Source organism: Callorhinus ursinus, unplaced genomic scaffold (genome assembly GCF_003265705.2).
Source record: "Callorhinus ursinus isolate GAN/ISIS: 27379988/994484 unplaced genomic scaffold, GSC_fseal_2.0 scaffold10, whole genome shotgun sequence".
Classification (NCBI taxonomy): domain Eukaryota; kingdom Metazoa; phylum Chordata; class Mammalia; order Carnivora; family Otariidae; genus Callorhinus; species Callorhinus ursinus.
The window spans coordinates 19,202,086-19,225,766 of NW_027397072.1; the positions used below are offsets into that span (position 1 = coordinate 19,202,086).

Sequence of the window (23,681 nt, forward strand, 5' to 3'; positions counted from 1 at the left end):
ACGTGCCAGGGGCTACACACTCTGCCAGCATCTTAAATGCCACCACAGGCGAGTCAGGCTGGGGGGTCCCCTGGCACCTCCACCTCTCTCCTCATCTTGTGGTCTTCAGAAAATGCAAAGGTCCTGTCAGCTCCGGTTCCAGGGATAAGCACATGTGTATTACCTGGGGGTAGAGGAGGGTTTGTGTGCTGGCGCTAAGTGGTGGGGCCCAGTTAGGCGAGTCCTGGTTAATGCAATTGCTGAGGGGTCTGCTGTGTAACAAGACAACGGGGGGTGGGTTTGTAGGGGAGAGGGTTGATTTTTTTTTTCTGAACTGTTTTAGTCCTTGTGTCTGGCAGAACACTATGATGGCATAATTTAGGAACTGATCAGTCTGTGTGTGGGCACCCCATTTTCCTTCTCTGCCCATTCTCCTTGCCCAGACCAGCCAAGAGGCACCTGGAGATGGGCCATCAAGAAACTTCTTTGGATGACATGCACGCACTTGATATTTTCCAGCAGTTTTCCTTAAGAGTGAAGGTAGGTGGGAGGAGATTCAGGGAGGGAAGCAAGGGTGTGGTCACAGTAGGAGAGCTGGGGGTGTCCGCGCGGTGGGTAGCCCAGGCAGTGGAGGCTGGACAGCTCAGGGCATGGAAAGAGTCTGGATTTGCCTGGGTTTCCCGGGGCTCCTGCCATGGAGGGATTTAGGGCAGGAATGCCGTGACTATTCTGAGGTTGAGCACAATCCCCGTGGCGACAGCAGGGCCACTGGGGGCTGTTGCTGTGATCCCGGTGAGAGGTGGGGAGGCCCGGCCCCGGCCGCAGTAGTGGAGATCCTAGAGAACAGGTGACTGCACACCATTAAGGACAGTGCTGGGGGCGGGGAGCAAAAGAGAGAAGGAGGAACTGGGGTTTTTAAGGCAGAGGAGGTGGCAGTGCTGGGCCCTGAGGAAATGGTCCAGAAGCAGCGGGTCTGGAGAATGTCAGCGAATACATGCAAGGGGACAGGGTCGGGGGTGAGGGTCATGGATCAATTCCAGGAGTGAAGGAGGATACAAAAACTCGTGATGCCACGATGGCTTATGCCCCTCAGCAGCGCCACCCTCCCCAACAAAGTCTTACCCCTTCAGAATTGAATGTCACTTGTTAGAAAGAATTTAAATGGAATGGAATGGAATTTTTCTCTTGCTGGGGGGAGTGATAACAAAAAAAGTTTGAGAAACCCCAAGGTAATAATAATGAAGAATACGGGGCTCCGCCTTAGGGCTGACAGAGGTTTCATCGTAGGCATGGGGGCCAGTGTGTGGCTTCTCTGGTGTGGGAGGGGAGGGGGTCACTTGGGAACCTGACCACTACCAGGGCTGCGGAGAAGCGGGAGAAGGGGAGGGGGGCAGCGGCCAGTCGGGTCATAGGGTTGGTTTGGGCTCTCCGGGACCAGACTGGAACGAGGATATCCACTGACACCTGTATTTTTATCTAGCGCAGGGGTGGGGACTGCAGAGTGAACCCAGGACAGTTCTAATATTATCATCCATCAGGGCCCCAGGGTCGTGGCAGCTGAAGAATTTGGAACAAAGCATGGGATGCAAGGTGCAAATCTAGAGTTCCAATTCTGATTCCCTCGCTTATGTAGCTGCCATGTTTTTCCATCTATAAAATAGGAATAATAATAGTAATCCACTCATATAAACTTCTGAGCAAAGGTAAATCAGGAAATGCACATGAGCGAGGCTTTGTGAACTTCAAGCATTATGAAAATTTCGTTATTCCATCTCAGTGAGGAGTCCTGGCCCCTGAAGATCTTCTCTTTCTCTGAAGAACCCATGCCTGCATGAAAGCTGGCCAGCCGGTGCATCCCTAGCTTTGAGAATAAGTAATGGATCTCATCAGTGGCCAGTTCTGGCTCCTTAATGGAAATAGGAAACCTCCACCTTGTGTTGGGTGGGTCCTCACAAGGCACTCCATCTCTGCGCGTCCATTCTCTTCCTTAAAAGCAGTGCCTTCCGGACTCCTCAGCCGGTGAACTGTCGCCAACCTGATGGATAAACCTTTTGAGAGTGTTTATTTTGGGCTTGGCAAGATGCCTGCAGGCTTTGGTGAACCCATGGTTGATGTTATTAATGGATGAGTTGTTTTTTGCTTCTTCTTAATGTGAATGAGAGTTCCCCTTGCAGGATACATTCAGAGCAGACCCTCAAGCCCCGTGCTGGGGGGTGGGGGGGGGGCATGGGGGGGGGCCCACTGGGTCCTGAGTCTGGGCTGACAGGAAATTGGGTGTGGGTGTGGGAGTTGGTTTTCTTCCACAGTTTGCAGCCTCTAGTTGCTTTGCTTTTTCCTTCTGAGGAAGAAAGAATCCTTGCTTCCCAGTTGGGTGAGGGCTGGTGAGCTGCCTGGGCGCTGGAGCAATAATTGGGTAGCCTGGTCAAGACCTGGGCAGGGCTAGTCTCTGATCCTGCATCAAATGGGAGCCTCTAATTGGTTTATCCTCTCTTAAGGGCAATTTCTCTCCAAAAATTGGTATCTTTTATAGGGAAGTAAAAAAAAAAAATCCTGGGGCCCTTATTTGTAATTCTCTTGGCTGTCAATTTAGTGCATGTCAGGAGCCATCTTTATTTATAGACTTAGAGTGAGAATGGTCTCAAACATTTCTTTAGGTTTAATTTTAAAGATCTCCCATCATTCGGCAGTTATTTAACCCAAAGACCCCATTGGAGGGAATTTCATATTGGCCTTTTATGCTCTGCCAAACTCAATTAGCATGTCTTAAGTGCCTTGACAAGGTGGGGACAATGTAAGACCTCTTTCACACGCATTGACTAACTACCCACTGTGTTTTTTAAATGAATGTAAAAAGCCCCTCATCCCTTGGCCTTTTATTTTTATTTTCCTTGACCCTGGAAGCTGCCCTTTGATGATGAAATGAGTGGAAGAGAAAGGGTCAGTTTGACCACAGATGTCAAAGTCAAGCCTGCCTATAGTGCTTTTGCCTCACCTGGAGATGGAAAACCATACCTGTCTCCCTGTCGTTTCTTGGGTTCATTCTTGATGGGTGCTCTGGGCCAGAGATTCAAATATTAAGATAATGTCTGTTCTTCGGATGCCTGGGATTTGACTGCAAGGAGTAGAGGTTGGGTGGACAGAAGTGCAAGAGGAAATAAATGAAATCCCTGAGGCATCAACTGATGCCAAATAGGAGCTGAGAACAGCTAGAAACCCCTCGGGGGAGGAGTTTCTGGTTGGGGTGGGCAGAGGTGTCAGCCGGGAGGTGCTCCTTGCCCTGGGCGGTATAGTAGGTGGTATGAATGCTGAGACAGTGATCCTGCTGCTGCTAATTATGCATCCGTTTCTCTAGTTCCAAGAGTGAGAAAGGAAGGTTCATAGACATTAAATACCTTAACCCATGTCACAAAACTAGGGGCAGTGTTAGGATTCCGCCTGATCCCTAATTCCCAAGCCCTGCTCTCCACTGCCCCCAAGACTGTACCCTCTAGGATCTTAACAGGAAATCGGCAGGTTGAAATGTGTGGTTGGAAGAGAGTCGGACAAGGCTGTTCATAAGATGTAGGCATGGGCTGCAGAGACCACGCCAGGGCCATCCCCGGCCCACAACGGGGTGGGGCAGCTTCCAGATGGAAGCCGGGGCGCAGAGAGGACGCTCTGTGGGGCCTACCGCATGCCAGCCGCACCCATGGCCTGCAGTGGAGGGTTACGGCCAGCCTGTGAAGCCACTGTAAGGAGGGAGGCAAGTAGGGGAGGATACACCCAATCCCACGCCAGTCCCCAGTCTCCTGCTGGTGTCTGCGTTGGCTGCACATAACCAGGAGTCTCAGGGTCTCCGAGGTCCAGTGATGCCCTCTGTGCAGATCAGGTGAGCCCCCTGGGGACAAAAGCATGGAAGGCAGACCTGGGCAAGACACCTAGCACAACCTGTAATGTCTAATGTGTCGGCTCATGTCAGGATCTCTCCATAAGCACGCCAGGGAAAAGTCCCAAAGAGCTCAACCTCGCATGCAGTGTATTTTTGTTCAGGACTTGGGTTCAGTTACCTCTTCTAGAAGTGGCCTCTGGGGACCACAGAGGAGGAAAGACAAGACCAATGTCATCAGAACAAGCTGGGCAGCCCTGGGGGCTCACTTCCTTCCACTGCCCCTCCAAGCCCCAGCCTGGCCTGTGCCCTGTTCATCTCGCACAGCCTAGAGCGCTGAGCCATCTGGGTGGAAGGGATGGCAAGCAGATTAAGCTGACAGACCTGGGAGTTCTGTCTCAAGAGAATGAGAGCTCTATCTAAGGCCAAGTGGCCAGGATCTTGGGCTCTCAGTTAGTAGGCTTTACAGCGGCGTGCAAGGCCCTACGCGATCTACTCACCTCTCCAGCTGAATGTCCTATTAGACTCTCCCTGTCCGTACTAGATTCTCCAGCCACAGCGGGCTCCTTGCTGACCCAGGAACATGACAGGTATGCTCCTTCCACCCCCCAGGACATTTGCACTGGCTCTTCTCACTGCCGAACACTCAAGCCCAGATTCATGCACAGCCCACTCCCTCATCCCCTTCACGTAAACTCAGTCCCCTGATGCTCATCTGCTGCTCTGTCTTCTCTAATACATAGCACTGCCTACCTTCTAATATACTGTATAATTTGTACTTATTTCTTAAGCTTATTGTTTATTCTATGTTTCCCTCCACTAGAAGATGAGCTTCCTTAGGGCAGGAATTCTATTTTTCTTTCTGTTTGGTTCACTTATGTATCCCCAGTGCCTAGAACATTGCCTGACACACAGCAGACACTCAACAAATATTTATGGAACGAATAAATGAGTAAATGAATGAATAAAATTCTCAAGGATCTAAAAACAATCTGACCGCTGTCTCCCAGACCTCTCTCTTCACCAACACATATCTGCCAAGGATCTTTCCCAGAAATACATCGATCATTTATTATCACCAGTACTGTCGATACTTTGTGGCCAAAGCGATCAATTTATCTGCATGCTTCACGTCAGCTTGGTAGAGGAGATGTACTCACGACTTTGGCTCTGTGTCAAAATTAAATGGTGACCTTGGCTTACTTCGCTTCCCCACAGAGGTTATTTCTTAATCGTAAAGGGAATGCTCTCTCCTTGGGAAAAATAATATTTTTGCCACCTTCAGCTTGAAAATGGCTATTTGATATGGCTCGCGTGTGTCTCTGTCAGTGGTAGCTGGAAAAGCTTGGGTTGAAAGAGGCTCTGAGAAAGACCCGTTGCGTTGTTGCAGAGAAGCTTGTCGCAAGGTGGAATTAGTTTACAATAACTTATTTACCTGTCCAAATCCCTCATATCACATTAAAGCTTTCCCCTGCTATCCAGGACTCTGGAGTGCTACGAGGAAACAGGAAAATCAATTGATAATGATATATTCAGTTTAGAAAAATATATTGATTCCCGGGTAATGACAGCCGTGCATTTTTGCCATTCCTTGTCGTGAAGACAGTTTTCACATATATTACATTTGAAAGAGGGAACTGGGAATAGCCCTGCCTCACCATAACAGATAGGCTCTTTCTACTAGGTATTAAATCTATATTTAAAAAAAAAAAATGAATTCTCTCCAGGGAACCCATCTTTGCCTCCTCAAGGTCTTCTTGCCCATTATCTAAAAGAAGTAATGATTTGTTTTTGTAATTCTAGAGTTTGTGTCCTGTTCTCTTTTCAGCATTAGATTAAAGACCTAAATTTCATATTTTTCCCCATCTTTGGAGTCTCTTGGTTTGAATCAGATGGAAGGCAATGCCATTATTCTCCCTTACCCACTGCTTGTGGCTGTGCTGTGGGGATTAGGGCTTTGTGTGTTTGGCGGGCAGGGGAGGGACATCTAGGGTCTGCCCCTTGGGGTTCTCTGCGGCCCACTTGGCCCCCCTCGCCTGAGAGTGCCTATGGCAGCGTTTGGGCACACCCCATTTGAGAGGGTCCACACTCAGAAATTCAACACAGGGACAATCGTCCACTTAGGGTGGGTACTGTCTAAGATACTGGAATTCCAAAGAGATTTTCTGCAGAAGATGATACCTTTTCCCACCCCACCCCCAACCTTTTCCTTCTCTTTCTAGACGGTCTGGCCTCCTGGTGATGCTCACACTGTGCTAAGTGTTGGTGGCCATCGAGGTTTTTGCATCCTGGGGACAAATCCTGAGCTCGCCAGAGACGGACATCGAAAGGTACGTCTCTGCTCAGCTCTCCTGCATGTAAGAAAAGCATCCGACCTGGGCACTGAGAGCTATCTTCTCTAACACTGATTTTCCAGGGGCACTGAGGAAGTACATAGCTGGTCCTCCCCGCCTTTTGGTTAGGGAGGTTTTTACACAGATATGGGATTAGAAGCTAGCAAAGCCACCGGACCCCAATCTTCCTGGAATTAATCTATGAGCATTGTGGTAGCTCTTCTGGTTCTGCAGGAGGGGGGACCTGGGGGTGGCCAGCTGCCAGGTGACCTTTAAGTGCCTCAAAAACTGTAATGCATCTTTGGTAATTTAACTTTTCTTGTTATTATTTTTATTTTATTTTTTTTTAAATTTTTTATTGTTATGTTAATCACCATATATTACATCATTAGTTTTTGATGCAGTGTTCCATGATTCATTGTTTGTTCATAACACCCAGTGCTCCATGCAGAACGTGCCCTCCTCAATACCCATCACCAGGCTAACCCATCCCCCTACCCCCCTCCCCTCTAGAACCCTCAGTTTGTTTTTCAGAGTCCATCATCTCTCATGGTTCGTCTCCCCCTCTGACATACTCCCCTTTTCTTCCTCTCCTGTTATCTTCTTCTTTTCCTTTTTTCTTAAAATATGTTGCATTATTTGTTTCAGAAGTACAGATCTGTGATTCAACAGTCTTGCAAAATTCACAGCGCTCACCGTAGCACATACCCTCCCCAATGTCTATCACCCAGCCACCCCATCCCTCCCACCCCCAACCACTCCAGTAACACTCAGTTTGTTTCCTGAGATTAAGAATTCCTCATATCAGTGAGGTCATATGATACATGTCTTTCTCTGATTGACTTATTTCACTCAGCATAACACCCTCCAGTTCCATCCACGTCCTTGCAAATGGCAAGATCTCATTCCTTTTGATGGCTGCATAATATTCCATTGTGTATATATACCACATCTTCTTTATCCATTCATAATTTAACTTTTCTTGTTATTAAAGTAGTAGTATTCAATATCAGTAAAAGGCTATTTGTTCGTTGTAAAAATATTTTAAAAGATAGTACCTAAAATTATAGAAATTACTTACAGTCATCCATTTAGTGTCCCTTTCCAGACTTTCTATGCACATACATAAAGTGTACATGAATATGTGCACACACGCACACACGCACACACACGGGATCACACTGTATGTATGGCTTAGCAATGCGTTCCTTTGACTTCACGATATGTCACATATACATTTTTTATATCAGTAAGTACAAATCTATAGCATCTTTAAACTCTCCATAACATCTGGATATAATAATCTACACAATTTACTTACCCAGTGCCCTAATGGTGGACATTAGCATATTTTTAAATTTCACTCCTGCAAATAATAACACAACAAACATTTTTGCATATATATCTTTGCATAGTGATTTGATTATTTCCTTGGATTAAATGTATAGTGGTCTGGCCTCAAATTTTGGTTCAGGATTTTCAAACCTAGATTATAAAGACCAGGTAGCCAGGAGAGTTGAGGGAGAGCGTGGCCTACTTGTAAAGGCAGAAATCTGATGAAAAGAATTGGTAAGATTGCTTGAACACCCACCCAGCAGACCTGGACTGTGCCTGTAGAAGTAGGGGAGCCTGGAGATGGATGCTCCCCAGGATTCTGCAGCTCTAGGATTCCAAATTGCCGGTAGTCTTGATTGTCAGGAAGAAGTAGGCGGAAGCTCCAGGCTGGGCCTGGATCAGCTGCCCAACTGGAAGAAACGTTCACTGGGCATCCAGCCTGCCCACTGAGCAGCCCAATGGCGACAGCCAGTAGGGGCAGTTGGGTTTCCAGCCTTGGGAGCTGGTGGGCTGTTGGCACGCATCTAATGGCACCACTGAGCCACGGGACAGCCGTCCTGGTTAGTCATCCGAGGCCCTGGGTAATGTTTGCTTCTGTGACTGTTGGGCGAGAGGAAGAGAATCGGAAAACTAGACGGATCTGGTGACAGTGGCCTTTTGGATCTCGTGATGGTAGCATTCCCAGCTCCTAGAGGGGGCAGATGTGGAGGTGAGTGTCTGAGCCTAAGGCATGCTCTTCACAGAAGTCAGCTTTCCAAGGAGAAGCCCTCCAGTCTTAGACGCTATGAGTGTGGCGGGGGTGAAGGACATCTAGAGACCCAGGGGAATGGGTTTGACAGCCTTTAGGGATCTTCTGACACGGTAGCACATGGCTCTTATTTATCCCAGGCTTCAAGAAGCATATATTTTAGGATAGGGAGGGACTTTGATAGGATACCTGATAGATCCACCCCTGGACTGGTGTCGCCGCTGCAAACTCACGTCAGTCTTCCCTACCACCTGGCCAGTTCTGGGGGATGGGAATCCCATCTGATTCATCTCCATATCCCCTTCACCACACCCGCACAGCACCTGCTAGGGCTCTCAGGGAGCACCTCCCCACACACACGGTTGCAACTGTTCCTGCGAACACCGTAGCACGTGGCCTGCTGCCAGGTCGTGTTTTCCCTCCATTGATTCCCAAGAAGAAAGGAAGTCTCCACAGCCCAGCCTGTCCCCTGGTGACCAGTGGAAGAAGCTATCACTTTCCTATGGAAACTGGGCCAGATCACTGGGCTATGTGCATCCTGCTGTAAAGTGGGGCCTGCTCGGATGCAAAGCAGGGAAGGCTGCACTGGGCTTCTCAGTGACGGAGAGTGTGGTGCCAGGACCCGTTAGCAGGAGCGAAACCTGATCCCTGCACTGCAGTGTGGGAGCCTGGCAGGGGTGGAGCTCAGGGGAGGTAGAGCTGAGGACCTGGTTTGTGCAGGACCCAAGGCTGAGCCAAGAATGACAGTGATAGACACCTAGACTTTGGAGGTGGTGGAGGGCAAACACGGGTCCCCATCAGTGCTGAGGAGTGCCCCTCTGCAGCCTCCCCCGCCTCCATCCCTGCCCCAGCACTGCCCACCCGGGCCCCTTGTCCCCCTGCATGCCCTGCCTCCTGAGAGGACATTGCAGATGCCTCCAGAGCTAATGGAACTTGGAACCCTTCCATTAGAGAACGCTGCAAATAATAACGCAACCGCGCGGTGCCCTGGACTTCCACGCTCTCGGCAGCTTCACCAGCAAAGCCATCCCGAAGGTGCCCTTGCCGACCCACACCCCCCCTCCCCGCGCTCCCTCACTCTCAGCAGCCTTGCTCCATTCCCTCCCCCTCCTCTTTCTCATCCATCTCGTTGGCTTCCTTGGCTCCCACCCAAAGACAGGCCTGTGGGCAGACCTCTCAGTGCTGCCTTCCCCACCACATCCACTCCCACCTGCTTGTCCTTCATCCTTGCTTCCTCTCGCGGCCCCACCCTGGGTACCTTGGCAGCCCCCACCTCCACTGGGCATCTGGGCACTCAGCCCGCTGAGGAGGCCGTAGAACCATGCCAACACCCGCGCACAGATCCTTCCGCAGAGTCCCACCTTTCCCATCATCGCCAAGACTTCCGCCGGCCCTGTCCACCTGAGGGTCAGCAAGTGACCTCCCTGCTTGCTTCAAGGAGACTGCGAGCCCCTCTCTCTCTCTCCCTCGGCTTGGTGGGCCATGTCCCTCCACCTTTGTGGCCCCTCTTCGTCCTCCTCTCTGTAAGTGAAGGTGTTGGTGCTAGAAGATATTCCTCTGCTTTCCTTTCTCTCAGCGGTCCCTCTACCCCCTCTGCTTCACCTGTCCCCGGGGCTTCATTCTGTCCTAAGGTCTCGACTGCCTCTCCAGAGAATCAGTTACGACCTGTCTGATTTGCATCCCAGACTTGGCCTGGCCACATAAAGCACCTCATGCTCTGCAGCCTTTGGAGACCTTGCCACTCGCCCCTCCCTGGGCTGCACTGCTCACCTTCCTTCCTGGACCATGAGCTCCTTAAAGACAGGGACTGTCCTCTTGTCTCCGCATCGTGAGATCAGATGATCTTAGTTCCGAGATCACAGGGCCACAGGACAGAGTGACCTCACAGGCAGTGGATGGACAGGCCCCCGGACTGGGAGGCAGCCACTGGGCTCTCGTCCCAACTCCGCACTAACGCTGCAAGAGCCCCGTAGGGCTGCTGAGTCCCCATCCCGTCTGCTTTCGCTGAGGGCAACCCCTGACCTTCCTAGTTCCCGGGAAAACACTGGCAGGTCTTCCTGGGCCAGCAACGTCAGCTCTCGGTGAACGCTGGAATCACCTGGAGAGCTTTAAAACCTACAGACGCCTGGTTGTACCCCCAGACCTTCTAATTGAACTGTTCTTGTGAGGATAGGCGTCGGTATGCTTTAAAGCCTTAACACTGCTCTCAACTCACAGGTGTTACCAAATTCCTGGACTCTAAGCCTTGAATTGACATGGAAGTTATGGAGGTTCAGCAAAATGACGTTCCTGGATGATAGGTCATTTCTTCCCTCTTTCAGATATTCTAAAATCTAACCCACCCTTGGATCTCACCATCTGAAAGCCTGGGTACTTTGGTCGTCATGCTGTCGACCCCATTCCTCTCGCCCCACCCCCAGAATGCTGTGTGCTGATTGGGACTGGGGCAGAGAGGGGACTGGCGGGGGTTGGGGGTGTCACCGTGTCCGGGACAGTGGCCGTGCCACCCTGGTCTGCTCCCCTCGGTCTGCGAGACTCGGCCCCTTGATGAACGACATGCTGAGGTCATCGATCAAAGGCGAGAGATGCCCCGGAAGTGGCATCTTTCCCCCTTTCTGGAAGCAAAGTTGTTCAGGAACAGCAAACATGGTGCAGTTCCCATTAGTTAACAGGGCTGGGGTGGGGTGCACACGGCGGTTCACTCTAGCTGTAAAACTTCATTTGGCACCTGGGATAGAAATAGCTCATCTGCAAACCTCGGAGTTTATTTTTGTGGCCAAGTTTGATTTTCCAAGCGACCTGTCTCCTTCCTTACCTTGAATGTGCCCTAGTGGCCGGAGCTGCTGGGAACAGTTGTTTTTGTGCCCTACAGGAGGGCACCTGGCCCAGGGGGTGTAGGGACTGACCCAGCCTGCACCTTGCAAGCTCTGCTGTGCACTATGAGTTCTCAGAGGGAGGTACGCTAATTTGCACACAATTTTAGTGTGCACAGAAACCTCACTAGGACAGAAACACCAAGTAGGCTAGTGATGGCCCCACCACCAGAGCCCTGCTCAGGGAAAGCACCATGCATACATCTGTCCAGTGACCGTGCCAGGATGCTCCTAAACTACTGTGTTTCTGTCCCTTCTTGATCATCTCATGTATTCACGGGTCACTCAAAAGAACTTTCAAGCTTCTGTCTTCAACCGTAAATTCTCTCTTTCTCTCTAGCTTTCTCTCTCTCTCTCACCCTCCCTCTCGTGTGCACACGCGGCATGACCGTGCAGACATAACAGCCTGTACGTGGTAAAATGAAGGGCATTCCAACATTTGCTCCTGTATCCCTTCAAGCACTTACTGGCGGCCACATTGCATATTGTTCTAGGGCCAGCGTCCAGAGAGATCAGACAAAAGCCCTGTCCTCAGGGAGCTGGCAGCCCAGTGGGGAGACCAGAGAGTGAATACATTCTTATAATAAGATGTAATAAATGCAACAATAGGAATTTATACAAAGTGCTGTGGAAGAACAACTCATTCACTCAACAAATATTTCTTGAACCCCTACTATGCCATGCATCATTCTAGGCAGTGGGAATACGACAGTGACCATATGAGACCAAATCCCTGACCCAGAGATTCCATTTGAGGGGATGAGAGTACTCAGCCACTAACTTAGTTCGGTCAAAACTACAGGCTTCCAAGAAGAGGTGGCTTTAAACTGGAAATAAAGTTTGTATGTGTGTGTGTATGTGTGTGTGCACACACTCAGGGAACATTCAGGCAATGGGAAGAGCTTGTGCAAAAAGTCTCAAGATATAAAAAGACAGGAGAGCTCAGCACCTAGTTACTATGGGAGACCTATGGGTTGGGAAATGCAGCAACAAAGGTAACTAAGTCGTGCTCATGGTGGGCATTGAATGCCACGCTAAGCCTCCGAAAGCCATGCCCCTGGATAATGGAGACATAGCTGCAGGCTCACAGAGCCCTCTCACAGCCAAGCTTCCGATGCATTCTCTGACCCCAAAACAGAGACTCTCTGGCAGCGTCTGCTCTGGGAAGCCACTGCCCCAACACCAATTTATTAGAATATCCCAGGCTAAGGTTATAGGACTTCTTTTACCTCCTCCCATGGCCTAGTGCTTTTCATTTGCAAAGCGTTTTCACACAGTTCCCTCTGCTTGGTCATGAGGGAGACCCAAGGAGGTAGACAGAGAGGAATTACTGTTGTCACTTATTACACCAAGCAGCGAGCTGAGGCCCAGAGAAGGCCAGTGTCTTGCCCAAGCTCACACAGCCAGTTAGAGCAGAAGGGGAACTAGAGTCCTTTGTCCTGGTCCTAATCCAGAGGTCCTGCCTCCGTGCCAACTGCCGCTCCTTAGACCAAAACCGAAAGAGCAAATATCAATCATGTACCAGCCTGTCTTCCACAAACGATAGTTGAGCACCTGTTATGTGTCAAGCCCGGCACTGAGTGACCATCCTCTGGGCGTCAGTGTCCTCCAGAAGTAACCCAGAAAGAAAACTGTCCTTCCGGGCGCCTGGGTGGCTCAGATGGTTGAGCGTCTGCCTTCGGCTCAGGTCATGATCCCAGGGTCCTGGGATCGAGTCCCGCATCGGGCTCCCTGCTCCTTGGGAGCCTGCTTCTCCCTCTGCTTCTCTCTCTCTCTCTCTCTCCCTCTCTCTCTCATAAAAATAAATAAAAAATCTTAAAAAAAAAAAAGATTAAAAAAAAAAAAAAAAAAAAGAAAAGAAACCTGTCCTTCCTCCCACCCACCGTGACCCAGGAGGCCTAAAGACTATGGGTTAGCAGACCTATGCTGTCATCCACCAACACCAACTTGAAGAGGCGACAGAATCACCGTCACCAGCCAGAGACCACTCCACTGCCTCCCTGGGTCCTCTCGCCCAGGCCACTTGGAGGCATCCTAATTATACCTGCCGGTACATTTTCCCCTCTGACCTGTAAGTGAGCTGGGTGCTGAAAGAGTAGGGGGCTTACCCCTCACTCACAGAGTGACGGTTTGCCTGCCTATGGCAGACACAGCCTAGCAACCCTCATGGGTTGGGTTTTTCAGTTTTGTTTTGTTTTTTTTGTTCTTCGTTTTTTTGATTTGTAGCAACTCATTTAGATAAAAGCATCTGGTTCATAAGGAAGCAACAACAAAAAAAAATCATTAAAAGCATATTTCCACTTTTACAAAGTAACCTAGTAACAGCACAGGAGGTAACAATTAACCCGGCCCTCCTTCTCCAGGTAGGCAGGCAGGTGCTCTAAGTGGGAAATGAAAGTCAGGACACAGAGAGGGTCTATCCGGGGTCTCTTAGATCTGCGCTCACCGTCGTGCGCGATGCAGCCTCAGCCAGCCAGGCAGAGAGCCTCGCCCTCCCATTAGCACGTAGGGAGGCATCCTGCCTCTCCATCCCAGAATAAGCAGTATGATTATCTATTTAGCACCAGTTCAAGGCTTTCTGAAATGCTCTCAAAGTGCTCTGCTGTCTTGCACAGGGGTACGCACTCCTGACTTTGTGAATCCGATAAGGTCAGTCAGACCCCGCACCAGCTAGCCTAACTCACCTCCTGTGATGCCCCCTCGATGTTTTCACACGCACAGCCTCTGTTCCCCATGCAGACAGGCCCTTGTGCTCCTCACAGACGCTGCCTGGGTGCATCACACCTCTGGGCACTTGTCCTGCAAGCCTGAATATCCCGGAAAAGCCTCGCCCATCCCCACCCATCTCCTGGCAAAGAGCTCCCAGCCTCCCACCCACTCATGGGAATCTTCTCGGATTTCCTGATGCTGCTCCTCTCCCTGGCAGCCATTTGCATCTTCTCGGGCCAAGTGTGGTCCTTTCGCGGCCCAGTGTGCTGGAGGCTCATCCCCCAACCATTGTGAGCTCTTGGGCTGGGGGGGTGGCAGGCGAGCTCTCTGCCGAGCTGAGCACAGAATAAGCCCTGAAAAGGAACTGATGATAGAAAAAGCCGACTCACATGGCCTATAGTTATGCTTGTTTTCTCCTGAGTCCTTCAGCCCCTCTGCTCCCTTTCTATCAGGGGACCCTCGCACCTGGCACCCGGCTCTTGTCTGTTCTGCCCTGGGAGACAGTGGGCAGTGCCCTGAGGGCAGGGGCTGTGTATCAGTCACTGGGTCCCTCCCCAAAGCCTGGCACAAAGAACACTCTCGAGTGTTTATAGGATGAGCGAGGGGCATGTGTGGGGGGCGTTCATCCTGTCTCACCTGTGCGCTCAAGGGCCAGCCACAGCTCACGGCGCCCACCTTAGGGGAGTGAGGGCGGTGTACTGACCTTGTCCTTGCAAGGCCACTGTCCCCTGGGGATACCACACACCCCAGGCTAGAGCTCTTCTTCCTGCTGTTCCGGGCACAGTCCACACTCCACAATCCAGGAGGAAATAGGCCTCCCTGGATCCTACTGGAAACCAGGGTCTCAATAAGCTCAATTTCTCATTCAAGCCACATTTAGAAAGGTGTGCCCCATATCCAAAGGGGTCTCACAGCATTGCATTCATTCATTTGGGAAACATTTCTAGTAAGCAGTGTGGCATAATGGTCAAGAGCACAGATGGGGGACCCAGACTGCCTGGTCCTAATCCCAGCCCTGCCCCTTACCTGCTGTGCAACCTCTAGCATATTATTGAATCTCCCTTTGCTTCAGTTTCTTCATCTGAAAAATAGAGATTATAATAATATCTACATCATACGGTGGTTGTAAGGATTAAGTGAGTTAATGTAACACAGCACCTAGAATAGTGCCAGAAACATAGTCCTCTACAAAGATTTGCTATTATTAATTATTCTCAGGGGCTAGAAGTCCATCTGAGTCGTCATACTCTCTTCAGGACCAAATGTACTTTGGCAGGAAGGTATTGGTGTGCCCATCCCCAACCCTCCCCCACCACCATGTCAGTCATCCTGCAGCTCTTCATTGCTGAATGCAGTTAATCAGCAGGGGACTTCTGTTCCCAGGGAGGTGGCCCTCCTTAGCCCACAGGGACCCCAAGCTGCCCCAGAGTTACATCCTGATTCTCTGTGGACAGTGCTCCCCAAAGCATCCTGGGGCCCCTCCTGCTCACTTTGGGCACAGGGGTGGGAGGGAATCTCTCAGCACCCATCACAGACCCATTTCATTCCCCACCCATGTACCCGTGACCTCCTGAAGAGAGGACCTGACCTCGTGCTCAGCCCACAACTGCCCCAGCAGCCTACACCCAGACAGTGGAGAAATGACCACCAGAGACACTGGGGTTGACCCACCCAGGTCTGCCTCTGGGACCTGGAAGCCTGTCCTCGCCCCCCTTTGGATCTCAGTCTCTTTCTCCGTGTCATGTGGGGTTGGGTTTATGTTTGATTCCCAAGGGCCAGTCAGGCTCTGTCCCTAGGAGTGACACTCTGGATGTGGCCACATGGGGGCTTCTGGGACTCCCCACAATTAGCACTGTGGCTTCAAAAGGTATGTCAGCATGTCCTTGGGGCAGATGTCATTAACAATTATGAAGTCAGTATCTGGTAAATAATTCATAACCTGAGAGATGGGATAAACGGCCAATAAATAATAATCCATTTGGGAGGCTTGGCAAGGGCTGGGGCTGCCACGGTGGTGTGGCTCCATCCCGCCTCCGGCGTCAGCACGGCCCGCAGTTAGAGCCTCTCGGCGGCCTCCCGCCTCGCCCCTGACCAAAGGCATCACCCTTCATCTGGGCTCAGGCAGGAGTTCATGCCCAGAGTAACAATACTGAGTGATGGTGCCAAGGAGTATGCTGAACGACAAACATGCACGTTCTCCTTGAATCCTCCCAAGAGCCATGTGCGCGTGGGGGTGCTATTATAATCCCCCCGTGCAGAGCAGCATGCTGGGGTTCAGAGAAATGAACGTTTTGCCCATGGTCTCAGCCAAGATCAGAAAGCGCTGGGCCGGGATTCAGGTCAGTTTGACGGGAGAGCTCTCCCTCTCCCCTCCTAGGAGCTTCGACCTCCCGGCATGCATCTGGGCATGTGACCTACGCCCTCCCAGCTGAACTGGGAGCCCCGGGGCCTCTGTTCCCCTCTCCCATCTTCCTCACCAAGGAGGGGGCCTCGGAGGTGTTCCGTAGAGGCGTCAGACCACAGCCTTGCTGGGCCAGCTGCCTGGCTAATGGTATGGTTAGGCTTGGCAGTGAAGGCCAAACCAAGGGCACTTCAGAAGGGGAGCAGGAGGGCATGTCTTCAGGACACTGTATCTGAATTTCCCTTCTTCTCATAGGCCTGGTGCAATTTTCCTTTTCAGGAAGACATTGCAGCCTTCTGTCCACACTCCCACTGTGAGCTCTATCCTGAGGAAGGAGTTTTTGCCCAAATGAAGTGAACCCGGGCCATGCGGGTTGATCTTTAGGATGAGGTTAGCTTCTTCTAGGTAGAGGCACATCATCAGCACCCATACAGTGGGCTTCCCTAAGGCCTGGAGTCATGAAAGGTCTTAATGACACTTCTCAGACTGCCAGAGCTCCTCTGAGTTGGGAGCTTCAAGGAACAGGGTAAAGCTCCTGGATGCTAAGCCCTGTAATTGTCACACATCTGGAATGTTGCACAAACCTCCAGGGCCAGGCTGGGTGGTAGAGAAAGTCGTAGTGGTTCCCAGGCATGCAGATGCCTCAATAACTGTGGTCACCAGCTCAAGGGGAGGCCCCTTCTAGCCTTCTGACCTCTCCTACTGTGGACAGTGTGGGGGGTCAAGACTGGCGGATACAAAGGCCAGGAGAAAGGGGTCACCTTGCTGTGTCCTAAAATAGCCTGAAAGGACCAGAACTCTCCATCACCTTTGAACAGAATTTCCTCATGGGTGGTGCTGGTTCTGTCCTACTGGCTGGGCCCCCCACACTGACAAAAACACATCCCCTGACCCCTTTCTGAATTCCTTTGCTTCCAGAAAGCGGGAAATATGCCACTTCCGGGGCATCTCTTGCCTTTGATCAATGACCTCAGCGTGTCGTTCTTCAAGGGGCCGAGTCTCACAGACCGAGGAGAGCAGACCAGGGTGGCACGGCCACTGTCCTGGACACGGTGACGCCACCTCCTCCCCCCGCCAGTCCCCTCTGACCCCGGTCCCAATCAGCACACAGAAGCTGTGAACCCACAAGCCTCTTTCAGGGCTTGGACAGCTCTTGGCAGAACCGGGGGCGCTGACCCCACCGTGGGATTCCCAGAACGGGGGGGGGGGGCGCTGACCCGGCACCTGTGGGTGGGGAAGGGGTCTCTGACCCTCTCTCCTCAGAGGCCTGAGCTGGGAGCCCCTGCCAGAGAAAAGCAGGGGGCTTCTATTCCATTCTCACCTCATCCAGTTCCAGGAAGGACAGAAGGTAACTTACAGGGACGCATGTAAGGAGACGAGGGGAATCCAAAGCAGGAGAGGGACCGACGAGTGTAGGAGCAGGAAATGACGCAGGCACTGCTGCCTCCCTGAAACCAGATCTAGAAAGTTCCATGTGTTTGTTACAGGTGGGTCACAGATTTGCCTCCAGGCTTGGCGGTGCCTCTGGCCTTGGCCTCCCATTGGAATCGCCCGGGGTTTCTGGTGACTAATGGGACAACATCCACCACTTGCTTACCCCAAAAAAGAGGGGGACCCATCCACCTGTGCTCAGGGCCCTGTTCCTGGGGCTTGCACTTCCTGTCCCTCGTGGCAGTCTGAGACCCCACTGTGCTGCTTCCAGGGGGCTGGGGATGCTCCCGCTGCCAGGCCAGCTCCTCAAGTCACTAGAACAGGATTTTCCATGCCTACCCAGTTGTGGATAGATTGACAGAAAAGAAAACTATCATTTAGGGAGGGAGGGAGGGAGGGGGAGTTTTCAGCCCTGGCAGTCAAAGGAGTGAGAGAAATCGGCTTTTGTCATGAGGCAGAGAGCATGGCTTGTCCGTGGGCTGTAACAGAAACCACATCTTCCCGGCAGCCCCCAAGAAATGATGCTGTTCCGCGTGTGTTCACATGTCGTTTGTCCTCCTGTTCTCAGTGAGGAGGTGCTGGGGGCTGCAGGGTGATGTGCAGCGGAGGAGGAGCCCAGGACCACCGGGCCCACTGTCCTTGGCCTCTTCCTGCACGGCGCCCTGGGGATGGATCGACCTGGCACTAAAGCCTGCTCCCAGAGGTCTCCCGGGAAGGAAATTCCATCAGCTCCCAGAGTCCCCGTTCCGGTGGCTCCTGCAGGCTTTTCTTCTATCTGACCTAAATCTCCCTTGCTGCAATTTAAGCCCATTTTCCCTGGTTTTGTTTTGAATGGAAATGGAGAACAGCTAGTCCCCAGCTGCCTCCAAAAGCCGGGTGAGTCACAGTCCTTCATACCTCCTGCCACACTGAAGCATTCTCGGAAACCTGCCCTGTTGAATCCTTCGCCACTAAAGCCTCCAAGAGACCAGGTTTCACATTAACGCTGGAGATGAGGCTCCCCCCGCGGGGGCCTTGGTGGTGGCAGAGCCCCTCCTGCGGGCAGCACTGAGGTGGCCCCCAGGGGTGCCGAGGCGGGTGGGGGAGATGGCGTGTGAGTGGATCAGCATCCCACAGTGAACCGTGCAAGGATACAGTCTGGCCAGGGAGCTGGGGGAGCTTCTTGTAGGAGGTGACATCCTGCGTGAAGTCCCGAAACAGTGGGGAGTCAGTTGGAAGAAAGGAGGCCTTGCAGGCAGATATCAGGAGGATTGTCCTTCCCTCCAGGTCCCACGTTGGGGTTTGAAAAACTAGATCTCTTAGTTGTATCCTCCTTCCCTCCAGTGTTTAGGTGGAATCAGGAGTTTCACATCCTCACCTGTTCATTCTCTTTTCAGTGAGCATCTGCCTGGGGGGAAGCCACCATGGGCTAGGACGTGAATGCAGCCCATGTGGCCCACGTGGCCCGTGGGCCTTTCTGGTGGGCTGTGGGTCTCCTGAGCCACTCACTAGGTCTCTGTCTTCATTTTGTGCCTCTTTACTTCTGTGAAGTAGGAACCCCCACTTATTTCTGCTAAGCGTTAGCTCTTTTGTGGGCCATTGAAGCCAATTCCTGGAAGAGTTGGGTTCATGGTTTAAAAAAAAAAAAAAATTAAATAAATAAAATTTGATTGGAAAGCCGTAGATCACAGCTAAGCCTGAGTTTAAAAAGCGGTGATGCTGAGTGTCCCTGACAGTGCTCAGACAGGGCGCAAGGAGTCTAAGAGAAGAATTTTTATTTTTCCTAGGCCCCTGGAATTAAAGCCTTCCTACTCTGGAGGATAAATGGAGAGAAACTGAAACCTTTTCCCTAAGCAGTTATCTTACCATAGTAGTGAGATGTGAGCAAGGTCATTTGACTTTGTTTTCCATTGCGTGGTCAAAAGCACCCTCCAAACTACTTGGCTTCAACACAAAGGAACCAAAAAAAAAAAAAAAAAAATTGATTGGATTTAAATAATGGAATTGCCATTAATATCTTCCATAAAAGATGATTGATTTTGACTTGGATTTATGGGAAGTTGGGGCTTGTAAAAGTAAACAGAGTGGCAGTCGTTCAATATTAATGCTGGTTTATGCACCGCGCCCCCCACCCCCACCCCCAGGGCTGGTGAAATGGATGGGCTCCCAGCGGCTGGGTCTAGAGAGTTATCCCCTGTGCCAGTTTAGGAAGCCAGCCTGCACCCGACCCCTCCTTCCCTCCCATGAGATCCCAATGTGGAAATTACTGGGGAGACCAGCAGCTTGCACCTCTGCTCTGGGGAAGCCCACAGCCTCCAATAGGACCAAGGACTCCCGGATGGCCTGGACAGTCTCTCCCTCTCCCTGCACCCCTTAAGAACTCCCAAGCTTCAGTGGGCTTGCTCTGAGCTTCTCTGCGGGTGAGTGGGTGTTTGAGTCGCTGCAGCCTCTAACTTGGCTGTTCTTAGGGCCCAGAGCTCAATAGACAGGTCTTCAGTGCAGGGACATGAGGACTGTGGGTTTCAGAAGCAGTTTCTCCACTGATTCTTTACTCCTCCTCAGAAAAAGACAGAGGTGAGCCCTAGGTCCTCCAGGAAAGTGATGGCAGGCCCTAAAGTAGCCTAGGGCTTTCCTTAGGTAGGACCGGCGAGTGAGGGTGAGAGGGGCTGGCGCTCTGCCGTGGTGCCCGTAGCTCCCACGCCTGCCGGTGTCCCACCCAGCTGGGCCATCTGTCTCACTCCTGGCCCTCTCCCCTCCCAGGTAGCTGCCTGTTTCATCCCCGTCGGGGCAGCTTAAACCCCTTATGATGGTCTCCCAGTCCTTTAGGCACTATTAATCCCTGTCCTCCAGCTGTAAACCCTCAGCTCCCAGGACGGTCTCCAGTGTCTGTCCACATGGCCCCCTGCCCCTCCCCAGGCTGCCCCTCAGGGGCCACAAGACCTCCCAGAATGCCTCAGCTCTCCAGCCCACTCCTCGACCTGTGCTTCCCACCTCCAGGAATGACCACACCATCCACCCAGATCCCAAGTCAGAAATGTGGGAGCCCCCCCTCCTCCATCACTCTTCACCTCCCACATCCCAGGCTTCTGGCTCCGTCCCCCAGCCTCTCCCCCGTCCTTCCCTCCATTCCCACCGCTCTTGACCTGGCTCAGAGGTCTTCATCAGGTCTAACCCTGTTTCTCTCCCCATCTCCCTCTTGCCCCCTTCTGATTCCTGCATGCTGGCCCGCAGGGTCTTCTCTAGGGGACCAGCCCCATCCATCTGCCAGTCCCTATAGGATAAAGTCCAGGCATCTGCCTCTGGAAACCACCCCCCCCCACCCCGCCCCTGGCCACGCTGAAAGCACCACCTGTGGTCCCAGTCTGGTGCTTTATACCACAGCGCCTTTTCCACGCTATTTGCTCCCTCCACCTGCAGTGCCATTCCCACCCCACCCAGGCCTCGGCCCAAGGCAGAAACAGCCCCCACACTTGTGCTCTTCTGACATGCTGTCCATGCCTTTAACACAGGGAAGGGAATGAACCTTTGAGGGCCTTCCATACCAGACATGTTTGGAGCTGCCTGCCTTGACCACGCAACCTTCTGGAAACATCTGTACCCACCCACAACCCCTGCTGCTGACAGCAGGTCATGCGGCATCCCTGCCTTCAGCCTCATTTACTGGACTAGGAGCAGATTCCTGAGGGCAAGGGTGCCCTTCCACTGGCTGGCCAGCAACGTGGGACTGATTGCTCCTGGTGTTAAAGAATCAGCTAGACCAGTAGGATCTCTGTCTTCTGGAGTGGGAATGAAGGGAACCGGAGACAGTTCCATGTGGGGCCATGCACTTTAGCCAAATGGCAACACAGATGCAAGACAGCAACCATTCTGGGGCTCTGTGATTAGGAGGAGAGGAGATGGGAGATGAGGGAGAAGGTGAACTGGGGGCAAGAGGCCTTGTTCCTCGTGGCTCATCCCCGAAGCTCTTGTTCCTGCCCATCTGCTGGCTCCTCAGAGCCTCACCATTGCCTCACAGCATCTCCCTTTAACGTGAGCTGGTATGGGCGGGCTCTCTGTAGTGAGACCAGAACCATAACTAGAAGAATGACTTTGGAGCCCCTCGGGGTCGTGCTACCGAGTAGGAATTGTCACTGCCATTTTTACAAGTAAGTCTGTTGAGGCTCAAAAATGTTAGGTGACATGCTCAAGTCTACAGGGCGAGGAGGAAGAGAGCCGAGATGTGGGCCCGTCTTTCTCATCTATGGCCAGTGCCCCTTGCTCAGCGCTTGCCACCGCCATTTCCCATCCTATTAGCTGTGATCACTGCCCCCTCCTCTCCCACTCCGGGCTCCTCGAAGACGGGGCTGTGTCTCATTTGCCACAGTTGCCCGCTGCCCACCAGGGGCTCTGGCATGATGAAGGCAACGTATGCCTGATGGGTATGGCTGAATTTCCATGCAGCCCGTGGAAAAAGCACTGGACTCTGAGACCAAAAGCCAGAATTCAAGTGCTGCCTGTCTGTGTTAAGGTTGTGCAACCTCTCCCCTGTCACCAACAACGGGAGTAGCCCAAGATGTCACTGGTGGTTGGAAGAAATGGTTTCTGGGGTCCTTGCCTGCTCTAAGATCTCACGGCTGGGTCGTCTCTGCCCCGCCTGCCTCACAGGAATGACAGAACGCAGAGCCTCGCACATGCTTGGCCCACTGGCATTTGCCCCAACCTGCTCCTACCAATAGGGCTGCCCTTTCACACAAGTCCCCCGGAGGCCCCCCGCCGAGGGTCCTTCCTTTTGCTGCTTGGAGTTTAGGAGGGATTTGTGCCAAGGCCAGCTGGACTGCGATTTTCAGGCATCCCTGACAGCAGCTTTGCCTAATAAGGATGCAATGCTTACACATATTTTCATTCTTTAAAAAAAAAAAAATCGGCTATTAATTTGTCAGAATTATTCATATTTTACTGATGATATTTTCCATGTATCTAATCAGGGAGCTCATGAATAGAAATGAAACTATTTAAATACAGAGATGGTGTACATTGTAAGATCTTGTTTTCTCAAGCTGTTTCAGAATGCAGTGCATACATTTATTTCTTCTAAAAACAGGTTTTTGCAACCATCAAAAAAAGTTTTTTAAATCTTTGATTAAATATGACTCCATTCAAATATGCTAAATAGGTGAGAGTGATGTGTGTGTGTGTGTTTGCACACATATGTGTGCCTCTCTGTGTGGTCACTTGAAGCCTGTTTTCTGGGCAGGAGACTGTGTTCAGTGAGAAAAGTGGAAAACACATTTGGATAAAAATCTTGGATGAATGGATGACAAAATAAAACTATAAATTGAAATTGGGCTGAATAATATTCGAGATAATTATTTGTACAATGTAGACTTTTAAACTGCTCAAAATTCCAGCAGCACTTTACCTCCATTGAAAGTGGCTTGGAATCATTAAACAAAGCCAGATATTAAATATACTACTGCTATCTCTCGAAACATTAGCAAGTAATGTAAAACACATGGCATCTACTCAATGGAAAATCTGAGAATACAAATTATAATAGTTGTCTTATAAGACCTCTGGGAAGCTTGAACTGAATTGCTTAATTCCATTAATAACAAACTATTACTCTAGCTATTAAAGCAACATAAGGTAATAGAGATCATGTCGAGAGATTGCACTGAGGCTCTTTCTTCACCTAGCACAAATTTATTCAGGGGCATTGATAGATTTTAATTGACTATGGCAACTGAATAGCAACAAAGGAAATTGAATGTCTTTTGAAAAGCTCCACATTTTGTAGAAGCAAATAGCAACACCAAAATGAGGGTTTGGGGGAGCTAGGAGAGGCGGGGAAGGACGTTGAGGAACATCTGTACTAGCAGCTCCTCCACAGAAAGGCTTTCCCGTGACCTTAACAGAAAGTTCCTTGGGAACAAGCACACCACAGGCCCAGGCATCTTTTTCATTTCCATGAGGTCCAAACTGAAACGAAACTACTCCAGGCTGCTGTAAAGACACGTGCTTTGTCATGAATATCCATGGGGCATGCTTC

At 51.2% G+C, this 23,681-nt stretch overlaps 1 protein-coding gene across 4 annotated transcripts in view; it reads left to right on the top strand.

Annotated features, from left to right (window-relative positions):
• KLHL29 (kelch like family member 29) overlaps positions 1–23,681 on the top strand; it is a 301,122-nt gene that overhangs the window by 75,210 nt on the left and 202,231 nt on the right. For 3 of the 4 annotated variants that reach the window (XR_012379640.1, XM_073897039.1, XM_073897038.1), the window contains exon 2: positions 6,067–6,174. The exons of the other annotated variant lie outside the window; for it this stretch is intronic. The gene's annotated coding sequence lies outside the window, so the exon portion shown is untranslated. The remainder of the gene's footprint in view (positions 1–6,066; positions 6,175–23,681) is intronic. 4 annotated transcript variants of the gene reach the window in all.